The sequence below is a fragment of the Oncorhynchus mykiss genome, chromosome 13 (assembly GCF_057628025.1).
Source record: "Oncorhynchus mykiss isolate SJ-2025 chromosome 13, ASM5762802v1, whole genome shotgun sequence".
Lineage (NCBI taxonomy): Eukaryota > Metazoa > Chordata > Actinopteri > Salmoniformes > Salmonidae > Oncorhynchus > Oncorhynchus mykiss.
In genome coordinates this window covers 31,779,046-31,787,450 of record NC_143034.1, presented here as the reverse complement: position 1 = coordinate 31,787,450, position 8,405 = coordinate 31,779,046, and positions in this window count along the sequence as shown.

The following is an 8,405-nucleotide window of genomic DNA, read 5'->3' as shown; positions in this document are numbered from 1 at the left end:
GGTCCACGCAGAGCGTTTCCCTTTCACAGACACACAGAGAGAGAACCTGCTGGGCTTGGCTAGCTCGCTGCCGTTTCTGTCCCATCCCTTTGAAAGAAAGCCCCCCAGCCACACTCTGATTCACTTCCTGTGTGTGTGTGTGTGAGAGAGAGAGAAATGGGCCACTTGAAGGGGTTGAATCATATCCTGAACCGCTCCAGTGTATGAGAGTGGAGACATCCTCTGTGGGGAGACATGACAGTGGGAGACATGTCAGTGTTGTTTAGATAGGAAATCAAAAGGTACTCGGGGCTGGGTTGTTTTCTCATTGTTAGCATGTTAGTTGGTTTATCTAAGTAGGATTATAGTTTAGGATCATAGAGCAGCAGAGAGAGCCTTCTGGTTTGTGTTAGTTCGTCAACTTTCCTCTTAATAGCTAACGTTTCATTGCACCGAGGGAAAGACAAAGACCAGAAAATACACACATGTAACGTGTAAGACAAAGAAGAGGGAAATTGTGAAACAGATGTTTTTGCCGAGTGTCAATGAAGACACGTATCCTTTCATAGATGTGTTGCACGTTGCAACAAAATGTTATTTTCATGACTTCTAGTCTGTGGCATCTTGACCTCACACAGACAGAAATATTAGAGACAATCTCCGTAACCCCCTCCAAGGAGATTATGCTGGTCGGCGATGAGCTTGAACTGAAATGGCACGGATGCCATCTGTCTCAGTGGTAGGCCTCCTTGGTATTAGTATGACGTGTTGCATACAAATGTAGAGTGCATTCGAAAAGTATTCACACCACTTGACTTTTTCCACATGTTGTTTGCGAAACAGCTTTATTCTAAAATGGATAAAATTCCCCTCATTCATCTACACACAATACCTCATAAAGACAAAAGAAAAACAATTCTTATTTTATTTACATAAGTATTCAGACTCTTTGCTATGAGACTTGAAATTGAGCTTAGGTGCATCCTGTTTCCATTGATCACCCTTGAGATGTTCCTACAATGTGTTTGGAGTACACCTGTGGTAAATTCAATTGGACATGATTTGGAAAGGCACACACATGCATTTATAAAGGTCCCACAGTTGACAGTGCATGTCAGAGCAAAAAACAAGCCATGAGGTCGAAGAATTGTCCGCAGAGCTCCGAGACAGGATTGTGTCGAGGCACAGATCTGGGGAAGGGTATGAACAAATGTCTGCAGCTTTGAAGGTCCCCCAAGAACAAAGTGGCCTTGATCATTCTTAAATGGAGCTGGTTGCCTGGCCAAACTGAGCAATTAGGGGAGAAGGGCCTTGGTCAGGGAGGTGACCAAGAACCCAATGGACACTCTGACAGAGCTCTAGAGTTCCTCTGGAGATGGGAGAACCTTCCAGAAGGACAATCTCTGCAGCAATCCACCAATCAGGCCTTTATGGTAGAGTGGCCAGACAGAAGCCACTCCTCAGTAAAAGACATGACAGGAGTTTGCAAAAAGGCACCTAAAGGACTCTGACCATGAGAAACAAGATTCTCTGGTCTGATGAAACCAAGATTGAACTCTTTGACTTGAATGCCAAGCGTCACATCTGGAGAAAACCAGGTACCGCTCATCATCTGGCCAATACCATCCCTATGGTGAAGCATGGTGGTGGCAGCATCATGTTGTGTGGATGTTTTTCAGGGGCAGAAAAACTAGTCAGGATCGGGGGAAAGATGAACGGAGCAAAGTACAGAGAGATCTTTGATGAAAACCTGCTCCAGAGCTCTCAGGATCTCAGACTTGGGGCAAGGGTTCACCTTCCAATAGGACAATGACCCTAAGCACACAGCCAAGACAACGCAGGAGTGGTTTCGGGATGGGGAGCGTATACCAGCTAAACTGCTTACTGACTGTACACTGTAACGTTACTGCATGATTGTAGTGGGTTTACTGACTCGTTAGTTCTCTGAATGTCCGTGAGTGGCCCAGCCACAGCCTGGACTTGAACCCGATCAAACATCTCTGGAGAGACCTGAAAATAGTTGTGCAGCAACGCTCCCCATCCAACCTGAAAGAGCTTGAGAGGATCTGCAGTGAAGAATGGGAGAATCTCCCCAAATACAGCTGTGCTAAGCTTGTAACGTCATCCCCAAGAAGACTCCATGCTGTAATCGCTGCCAAAGGTGCTTCAGCAAAGTACAGAGTAAAGGGTCAGAATACTGATATAAGGTAACAACATGTGGGAAAAGTTAAGGGGTCTGAATACTTTCCGAGAGCACTGTATCTGTGAGTGTAGCACTTCCAAGAATGCTATGTGCATGTGGACATCCTAAAGACGGTTTCTTTTAAAGCCAAGATGTCCAAAATGATGTCCAGTTATTTCAAATAATGACATTGATTTTGTTGGAGTGCCTCATGAGTAATTTCTAGAACTTTCTTCTGGTAAAACCTCACCTAAAAATAATTTTACTTACACGCTTTGGAAAAAAAGGTGGTATCTCAAACCTTAAAGGGTTCTTCGGCTGTTCCCATAGGAGAATACTTTGAAGAACCTTTTTTGGCTGGAGGTAGAACCCTTTTGATTACAGGTAGAACTCTTTTGGGTTCCATGTACAGTAGATGGATCCCAAAATTATTCTTCCTATAACCAAACACGGTTTTACATGGAACCAAAAATAGTTATCCTATGGGGACAGCCGAATAACCTTTAAGAGTGTAGGGAATAGGGTGCCATTCAGGTCTAGTATGGTCCTGGGTATAGAGATGGCTTCCCCCTATGATGTCAGAGGAGATAGTGAGTGTCTAGACGGGGCTTGGAGCAGAGGGGAGGAGAGAGAAAGAAAGGAACAATGGAAGTGAGAAGGAAGAGAACAAACCAATCCCTCAGGCTGTGGTAAGCTGCTTAGAAACAGAATTCTGGACTCAAACTTCACTAATGTTGCCGTGTGTGTGTGTTGTTAATGATGGACATCTCCACCATACAGGAAAATGTGTTAAATTGCAACATTTAGGATATTTTGAAGGGTAACTTCACCACTTTTTAACCTCCTATTTGTTAAATGTGGTGAAGTGTCCCTCGACCATTGACATAAAGCCATGCAGGAAAGATTACCCTCGGTGGGGGGGGGGGGGGGGGGGACAGAGAGAATCAGTGATGTGCTATTTTAGCATTTCCCAAACTCAGTCCTGAGGAACACAAGGGGTGCACATTTTATTTTTTTGCCATAGCACTACACAGTGGATTCAAGCTTTGATTATTTCAATCAGCTAGGGCAAAAAACCAAAAACGTGCACCCCTTGAGGTCCCCGGAACCAAGTCTGGGAAACGCTGTGCTATTTAGTCCTAGTTTTTTTTTTTTTTTTAGATTCGAAGACTGGAAATGGGAGCCTGATTTTCAAAGGGCTGAGTCTCCACTCCCCCGAGTTGAATCAGCTTGAGTCCCGTAGAGGTACACCAATGATTAAAAGCAAGATGCTCTTTTTTAAATACTTCAAGCAGGCACCCAGCTGTTATATCTTGATACAAATTAGCTTTTTGATAATTGCCAGGGCAACAGACAGGGAGACACACACACAGACAAAAAGATAAACACAAACATGAATTTACCAGGGAGGCCATGTGCAAAGAGTAATCCTTTAGGGCTTTAAATAAGTATTCAAGCACTTGGTGACTTTGTTCACAACATTCTATATACATCAAGTTTCTCTCTTCATTCCCTCAGTTGTGTTACACACGAAGAGACGCGGGACATGAATTGTAATTCCAATGTTCTAACAAAGCAGGAGGCATCCATCGACCAATAGAAGTCTCTTTGTGCATTTCAGCTAAGGATACACATGCTCATGATTCACCCAGGCGATTTGGAGAGAGATATCATTTGCGTCATGTTGGAGACAGGGCAGTACTCTGAAATCTCTCTCACACACACACACACACACAAAGAAACAGATCAAACCGTTTTCAGCCAAGTTCCCAAGGGATGAGAGGGAACGGCTGACCTGATATAGCACTACTATATTGTAGCTATGGTTTGTGCCATTACATTCTGTGGCACAAACAGTGTGTGTATCTGTGCGGATTAGGAGTGCTAATTTGGTTGATGTTGTCATTTCCTTTTGGACTGTTTTGCAATAATGAAACGAGGCAGTCAATCATTTCACAATTCCCAAATTAGTCCATTTATGTATGCACCATTTGAATTTGTTATCAGAGTCACTTCGTAATACACTTAATCTCCCGACTGGTGCATTTATTTATTTTTAATCATAGCCCGAAAGGTAATTCATTCAATTCTTCAAATTTTCACTACTTTGTCAATCAACCTGTTCTTAACAAATCTGTATAATTGTTTAGGATTTCTGTATCAATATGGACAATTCTGGTCCTTTGGGGTCTTGACCCCAACCCAAAACACCTAATTCCGCCTATAGTAATCTGATACATTTAGTTTCCCAAAAATTAGGAACACACTCTGGTCCTCCGTGGGAATCAAACCCACAACCGTGGTGTTGCAAGTGTCACGTTCTAGCAACTGAGCCACGCGAGAGACGTGGGGTCATTTTAACAAGTGACAATAAGCGATCATGGCTTTCACCTGGATTAGCCTGGTCAGTCTATATTAGCGTTTCCCATAATTAACAAAATTGCAGAGGATATATGCTTAGTTGGAGTCAAACAGCTCATAAAAGCCTGTGTGTTTACGTGTGATCAGGGGTGTATTCATTCGGACAATTTAGTTGAAAAACGCTTCTTAAAACAGAAGCAAACAGAACGAAATAGGGATAAACATACCTGAATTTATCAAATAGAACTCTCGTTTGCAACTGTTGAACTAATGATTACACCCGAGATCAGCTAGATGCAGGCAAGAGTGTGCAAGGCGGTATTGAATGTGTCACTGTCTGTCCATGTAGCAGTAGCCTGTCACTTAAAAATGTTAGCTCGAACTGTGTGCACCTAGCAATCGTGATGGGTATAGGGAAGATTTGATTATCATATAGTAGCCTAAACCTATCGCTCTTACATTGAACTGGGTGGATGTAATATGAATGACAGTCCTATAACATGGTGTAATAGAAATAAGGCCATGCTCATGAAAAAAATGTTTTGTCCTCCCTCATCTTAAATGTCACTGACCCCCGATATCCCAAATTCCTACATACCCAAATTCCTACAATATCCTCCAATGTTCTATATGTGCAACTTGTTATGATATTGTTTCACTAGAAGTGACGCTAATGCTGGCTGTGGGGTAAGTAAATAAAGAAAACAAATGCATGTTTTTGGTCAATGTCTCTCAGAATCACCTTTTTAAGTGAATTGAATCCCTATTCGCCAGTAAAATTAACTATTTCAAATGTTGGTGTACTGCCCCTTTAGTGGCAGTCTTTTTTACCACATACATATGACAGGTTAATATTCACTTCAAATTGATCACTGACAGGGATGTAAACAAATGTATGCCCAAAGTGGGGGGAATAGGGTGCTATTCAGGCACCTGTTATTTTAGCTCATCAATCATGGGACCAACACTTTACATGTTGCAGTTATCTTTTTATTCAGTATAGTACTACTGTAGTGTACTTTAGAATAAGGTTCACATTACAAAAATGAAAAATGTGTATTTTCATTTGACATATGCTAGTTTGTGACATTTTGCTAAAATACGTTTGTTTGGGTCATGCTTTGCTCTGATTGCTGATTTCTCCAATAGTTTCTTCTTGGGGTCAAAATGATCCCAGCTGGTAATAGATGCATGTCAAATATGTTGATAGCTTGATGGTTAATCAACCTTATCCTCTTTCACCATGGGGCCCATTGCTGGAAGTTCTTACATTCAAGTATGTAGCTTTAGTTAGCCTGTAACATAGTCTCAGGGTCTTCACGTACAGTGATATACAGTGGGGTTATGTAAGGCTGAGGAAGAAGGCATCCGGGGCCATAGTAATCATAATAGTCCTGAGGTCTATCTCAGCCTTCTTATTTATTTTACATTTCCATCTTGTCTCATCGCTGCAACTCCTCAACGGGATCAGGAGAGGCGAAGGTGGAGTCATGCGTCCTCAGAAACATGACCCGGCCTAACCTCGCTCCTGAACAACTGCCAGCTTAACCCGGAAGCCAGCCGCACCAATTTGTCAGAGGAAACACTGTTCAACTGGCGACAGGGGTCAGCCTGCAGGCACCCAGCCCGCCACAAGGAGTTGCTAGAGCGCGATGAGCCAAGTAAATCCCCGCCCCGGCCAAACCCTCCCCTAACCCGGACGACACTGGGCCAATTGTGCGCTGTCCTACGGGACTCCCAGCCACGTCCGGTTGTGGCACAGCCCTCCTCATTCCCTCGGCAGACTGTTCTGAGACCTGTCAGCTCACCTGTGCCTCACCTAGTGATGTTGATAAAGTAAACAGAAAACTGATCACCATCTATACCAGATGGGTAGCCACAGTGGCGCTGACAGAGGGCCACGATGTCCCCACGGTGGCGCTGACAAAGGGCCACGATGGCCCCACGGTGGCACTGACAGAGGGCCACAATGTCCCCACGGGGAAGCTGACAGGTGTGTGTATAGGGTCCTGACATCGTCGTCACATTGATGATAACTGTGGGGGATTTTTTTTGGTGTATGTCAGATGTTTGCTAAACATGTTTCAACATTAGAGTTTAGTGTGAGTATCCTCTGACCTTCTGTTCTCCTGTCACCCAGAGGCGAGGACTGAGGCATCCCAGATGGAGACTGCTGAGAGAGACAACTTTTCTGTGTAAAAAGATCATTCTAATAATCACTCAGTTGAAAGATTGTTATTTCACCCAAGATTGTTTTTTTCCTCATGGGTCCACAGTTGATATGTTTCGGACAAATACTTGAATGTCTTTGTTGAGACTGCTTTTAGTTTTGTTTAACATGGTAAGTATAGAATGCAGCTCTGACTTGTTTCTTTCTATAACCAACACTAGATGGCAGTGTAGTACAGAGGCACAGTGCCACAGCTCCCCATCTTCTGCATGTCTGTACTGAAGACATCATTTTGATCGCTCTGTTCATTCACAGTATCCCAAATTACACTTTATTCCCTACATAGTGCTCTACTTTTGACCTGCTCTGGTCAAAAGTAGTGCACTACGTAGGGAATAAAGTGCCATTTGAGACGCAAAACTGAATTGATGAGAGGGGTGGTAACACTGCAATCATCCTTAAAGGGTGCATCTCCATACAGCTGACATCTCAATACTTTAATACACCACTTAATGTAACATTTCTGGTGTGGATTCAGGAGTTAAATTCACTTTGTACATGTGAAATGAACACTAAGTGGGGTTATTTTAATCCCAGTGCTGGTGTTAATAACCAGAATTATTGTTTTACACTGTAGCGAGTAAAACAGTCCTATCAAAACCACACCCATTATTATATTTCCCAGCATGCTCTACTGCAGGTTTATTAATCTTTTTAGGATTGTTTTTAACATCTGTGTTTTTGCATGTACATTGATCGATTAACTATACAAAGATAAATAGTGTGTTTAGTTTTAGTATCTTACCCCATTTTTCACACCAATTTCAATCTAGTCTCATTGCTGCACCTCCCCAACGGGCTCGGGAGGTGAAGGTTGAGTCATGTGTCCTCCAAAACATGACCCGCCAAACCGCGCTTCTTAACCCCCGCCTGCTTAACCCGGAAGCCAGCCGCACCAATGTGTCAGAGGAAACACTTTTCACCTAACGACGAGGTCAGCCTGCAGGCACCCGGCCCGTCACAAGGAGTCGCTAGAGCGCAATGAGCCCCCCCTGGCCAAACCCGGACGACGCTGGGCCAATTGTGCGCCTCCCTATGGGACTTCCGATCACGGCCGGTTGTGATACAGCCGAGGACTCCAAAAGGAATGAAACATCAATTTGCAAGCAAGCATAATGTGACTTGCAGGCCTGATGTGGCTTGTAAACAAGTAGTTTCCTAACACCACTGAGTTAGGACAAAAGTAGATCATCAACTAGGCCAATAAGTAAGATCTTATGATGTATGTAATGTATTGTCAGAGTATAATTTTAATGCTAACATTCACCCAGGAACTCACTTGGGGAAATTCAGAGGCCTTTAAAAGGAAAGAGTTCAACAACCATGCCTCTGTCACTAACAAATACAGTTATGGGTGTTAACTCTACAATTTACTCAAAAAGACATCCTGGGAAACATGCAAATTAGGCGTTTACAGTGTTAATACACCCCCAAAAATATTTACTGCAACATTACAAGTGTTTATTTCTTATACTGAGAAAGTCTAACAGCGTCAGCACTAAGCGAAGTGGGTCCAGTGTACTCTAAACCCAATGCTATGTTTTACACTGTAGGTGTTGCGTATTACTCTACATTAGAGCTATGCAAACACCGCAATCAAGATCCTTTGAACACGTTAAGGGTCAAATGGGGAACACTGCAACAGAGTTAAAT